At 40.8% G+C, this 4,884-nt stretch overlaps 1 long non-coding RNA gene across 1 annotated transcript; it reads right to left on the bottom strand.

Annotated features, from left to right (window-relative positions):
- Positions 1-2,328: 2,328 nt before the first annotated feature.
- Positions 2,329-4,533, bottom strand: LOC310857896. Its single transcript, XR_014569181.1, has 3 exons — positions 4,455-4,533; positions 2,887-2,916; positions 2,329-2,405 (listed from the first exon to the last, which is right to left on the bottom strand). It is a non-coding gene; the product is annotated as an uncharacterized lncRNA (long non-coding RNA).
- Between the last annotated feature and the right edge of the window lie 351 nt (positions 4,534-4,884).

Raw genomic sequence — 4,884 nt, 5'->3', positions numbered from 1 at the left:
TTTGGGTCTGGAAGGCTAAATGTCATCAAATGGTGGTTCCGTGGCTCAAATGCAGAATAAACAATGGGCCTTGATATGAAAAATCTTGAAAACCACTGATTTAAGGTATATTTAGAATGGATAAAAAATATGAGATTAATTTGCGATTAATCACAGTTAACTATGGACAATCATGCGATTAATCAGATTAAATATTGTAATCGATTGACAGCCCTAATATATATATATATATATATATATATATATATATATATATTCTTTTTAATATTTAAAATATTAGTCGGGGGCCCCGGGCTGCAACCCACCCTAGCCCGACGGTAAGTCCGCCTCTGGCTATACGATCTCATAGCTCGGCACATAGTGCCGCGCTATGAGCTTGTATCTGCTATTCTTGGAATAGACAACCAATGTGCTTTCAGTGCTTTGAGCTCCCACTGTTTCCTACCAGATGTGGACGTGCAGATGGTGGGGTCTTCAGGGCTGAGCTGGTAACCCTCCACACAGAGACAGTGGAAGCTGCCCTGTGTGTTGTTGCAGTGCTGGGTGCAGGGATTAGGATAGCTGCTACACTCGTCTACGTCCACACACGTCTTCTCCTTCAGACGGAAGCCGCTGGGACATGTGCACTGTAAGGAGACAGGAACAGAGCGTGATGCTGACCAGGTGTTTCATCAGTGTCTTGGTGGAATCTGTGTCAAATGGCGCTGTTGATTCCATACCTTGAAGCCTATCTTGACGTCTTTACAGCTGAGCTGGGAGGAGCAGCCACTCAGCTCGCTGTTCAGACACTCGTTAACAGAGCAGCTGCTGAGCTCATCAGAGCCGTCGCCACAGTCGTCCTTGCCGTCACACAGCAATGTCTCCTGGACACAGTTCCCGTTGTGACAGACATAGGCTGGGTGATGATCACATTTATTCCCTGTTGGAGTGGAAGAGCAATGGAAGCAGAGGAGGTTTAGATGAATGTGATTCTGATCGTGTAAAAGTTTACGACACAAAGTCTTCATTGCTGGAATGTATTTGGAGATGTTAGAGGTGCACTCATAGCTGTGTGTGTGTGTGTGTGTGTGTGTGTGTGTGTGTGTGTGTGTGTGTGTGTGTGTGTGTGTGTGTGTGTGTGTGTGTGTGTGTGTGTGTGTGTGTGTGTGTGTGTGTGTGTGTGTGTGTGTGTGTGTGTGCGTGCGTGCGTGTGTGCGTGCGTGCGCGCGTGCGTGCGTCTTACCTGGGCAGTGAGCCTCATCTGAGTTGTCGCCACAGTCATTGACTCCGTCACACTCCACATTCCAGATGCATCGTTTATTTTGACACATGAACATGAAGCTGTAGCACGGGTTTACTGAGACACAGGCAGTAGTTGTTTAGGTCAATCCATTATCATAGAATAAGAGCAAAAAGCCAGTTCTATAGTTATGTCTATGGATGATGTTTGACGTTCTCTTATTAATGTATCTGTTTATTAAATTAATGTGTGACTGATATCTTCAATATCCTACCTTGTAATATAGAATAGTGTATTCTCTATTGTTTGCATAAGACGTGGATGGAAACAATCCATCCAGTCCACTTTTTGTGTTTGACTGTACTCGTGCTGTTTGCATTTCTGTCTAATATTATATTCATTCAATCAATCAATCAATTAATCAATCAATCAATCAATCAATCAATCAATCAATCAATCAATCAATCAATCAATCAATATTGATGTATCTCTCCACAACGTATAATATGTATGGGGAATGACCCCACCTCACATGAGACGTGGGTATTTCTTTAAGACACACCAGTAGTTCTGACATGCACAGGTACAGTATATATAGGTAGTATATATAGTATATACTGTAAGAGACAGGAGTTTGACAGCCATCTATTCCACTTCACTGAGCAGCAAGAGAGCGTGTGTGTGTGTGTGTGTGTGTGTGTGTGTGTGTGTGTGTGTGTGTGTGTGTGTGTGTGTGTGTGCGTGTGCGTGTATACATGCGTGTGCGTTTCTTACTTGGGTCTTTGCAGCGAGTATTCTTTGGAGCTTCATCTGAGTGGTCTTGACAGTCGAGCTCTCCGTCACACTCCCACGCTCTCTGGATGAGACAGCGGCCGTTGGCACAGCGGAACTGGTTGGAGTCACATGGTGGATACTCTGGAACAGGAAGTATAGAGCTTGACATTGTGAATATGTTTGAAACGTTTTAACAGGATCTCGCATTAGGCACAACATATTTTCCTATCCGTCTGAGACCAAATTAATTCACATCCATATTCATTCAGTATGAGAAGCGTCCACTCACCACACTCCTTGGGCTCATCTGAGCCGTCACCACAGTCGTCGTCATGGTCGCACACAAAGCTCTTGGGGACACATATTTTGTTTTGACACAGGAACTCTTCGCTGTCACACGCGCTGTTGAACACTGAGGCACAGGAAGTAGTTGTTGGGATATCATTACACAATAAGAGTAAAAAGCAACAGTTCTATCGACAGTTATGCGTGAAGTTCATTTATGAATGTCTGTGTTTATTATCGTCAATACCACACCTGGGATATATCGTTAACCTCTTATTTCCATATTTCAACTTTTTTCCCTGCTTGTTCCTATATATCCGATCTACAAGCACACAACGCAATAAAGTAAGACAGTGAAAATAGAAGATCTACAAGCCCACAACGTGAGCTTGTGGATCTACTATTTTCCTATCTATTAGGGCTTGTAAGTTTTGGTCTCTGTAACACATCGCAACATCGTATCGCATGTAGATCGGCTATTTTAGCTATTTAAAAATAAATCAAAATAAACATATATAAGTGAAAGTTTTATGAACATCTAACCAACCAACCAACCAACCAACCAACCAACCTCTGCTTGCGCAAGTAATAATGTGTTCTTTGTTTACCTGTTGTGTTGTGTGATTCAGTCTGGAGAGCTGAGGAGACAAATATCAGAATAAATCAGTTCCACTGTAACAGAGAACATGGATCGTCTCTACTAATACATTCTGCTTGGGTCTAGTTGTAGTTTATCTGTTGCACCAAATGCACTGCAGAAAAATAGTTTATTTGGCAGCCATGCATTATGCAAGCGTAATGAAGTTGACCTACTTTTGAACCTATTTCAGGTAAGATTTCCCTATTTGAATATTATATTAAGCATTGCAATTGATTTTTGTTTTCTGTATACTGTAAGGTTTGCCCTTACAGATCAAAATGTCTGTGTTTCCTTAAATTTACAATTTTAGACTTGTTCTTTAGAACACTGTTTCCCAAATAGAGGGTCGGGACCCATTTGTGGGTCATGGACACATTGTTATGGGTCCCTTTATGTTTTGTTTCCTACATTTTGTTTTTAATTATTACTATTTCAGGACATTAAAAAGAAAGAAAATCTCAAAAAAGCAAAAAGTTTCATGAATTAAAAACATTTTTTTTAAAGTAATGTCATGAATAAATCAAAGAAAGAAAATCAAAAAAATTCCATAAATGTAGTGTTTAGGTAGTAGTGAAAATAGCCAATCTACAAGCTCACAATGCGGCGCGAAGCCACATGTTGTGAGCTTGTAGATCGGCTATTTTAACTAGGCTATAGTTTGGGTGTCGGGGGCTGTGTTTTTTCAATTATACCTTTTTATTTATTTATAGAAAGAAAATGCATGGCCCCTGCAGACGTGTTACAGTATTCAGTCACCTGAACCAAGGACGGATGTTTTAGATGAATCCATCATGGTATTCAAATTTGAGTTTGAAATTACAATTAGTGTTTGTAATTGAGGGGGCGTGTCTGATAAAATCAAAGTATGAATCGAGCATCTCACATGTTTGAAATGCCCCTTTAATGAGTCATGCTAATGACTGCTAATGGCCATATTATTGTAAAGTGTTACCAAATTATGTATCTATCGTCACTGTCGGGAATAGCAATTGACAATATATAAAGTCACAATATCAATTTTGATGAGGCAGTGTGCATTATCTAAAATAGTTTTTTTTAATGAACATTTTGGAGTTGGTTTCTCCCCGACAGCAGAGATATCATAATAAATGTCCTATAGATCTAATATCTAGACGTCATGAACATGCTTCCTGCATACCCCAGGGACATGCAGAGAGTGTTAGAGGGGCAGGGGCTGAAATCCCGTAAGAGGGCACTTTTGGACAAAAACAGCGAAAATAGCAGATCTACAAGCTCACAACGCGTTGAGAGCTTGTAGATCAGCTTTTTTGGGGGCGCAACCCAGCACTCTTTAGCTAGTGGATTTCGAAACAAATATGTTCAAGTTCAGGAGACTTGGTATAAAAGAAAAGCAATTCTCCTGAATGCGCTGCCTTCCAGCATGTTGGAAAGGAAAGGAGTTGCATTTTGCATTTCTTTCACCACAGAAAGGGCAGTTATTTTACAGACGGGCAAAAGGGCAGGGGCTGAAGCCCCCTTTGATGTCTATGTGTGCACGTCCCATGCCAGACCCACCTGTGGTGTCCACCTGGCTGCTGAGTCCTGCCTCTTCAGTGGCTAAGGCTGGGTTAGTGGTCACAGCATCCTCCTTGGCCCTTCCACCTTAGGATATTGTCAATAGCATTGTCACTTTTCACACATCTAACATGATCGTTTCTCACATGTGTTCTTTGTTTCCCTCAAATGATTAAAAGTAGAGGTCATTCTGACAGGCAGGAAAACTTGACAGAAAAAGACTATATATATATTATAGCACTGATGAAGGTCTTAGGACCGAAATGTTTGCTACTTTTAATGTACTTTTATGTTAAAATAAAAGAAAAAAATGTTTTCTTAAGTCTCGGTCTGTTAGACTTTTCCTTTATTTTTTATATAGTGAGCGAGTCTTTTTCTGTCAAGTTTTCCTCTATGTTTTTGAGACCACTGCTCCTGTAGTCAAGTTGGG

This window comes from Protomyctophum parallelum (assembly GCF_964188405.1).
Source record: "Protomyctophum parallelum genome assembly, chromosome: 4".
NCBI classification, from domain to species: domain Eukaryota; kingdom Metazoa; phylum Chordata; class Actinopteri; order Myctophiformes; family Myctophidae; genus Protomyctophum; species Protomyctophum parallelum.
This window is presented reverse-complemented; position numbering and strand designations above follow the sequence as displayed.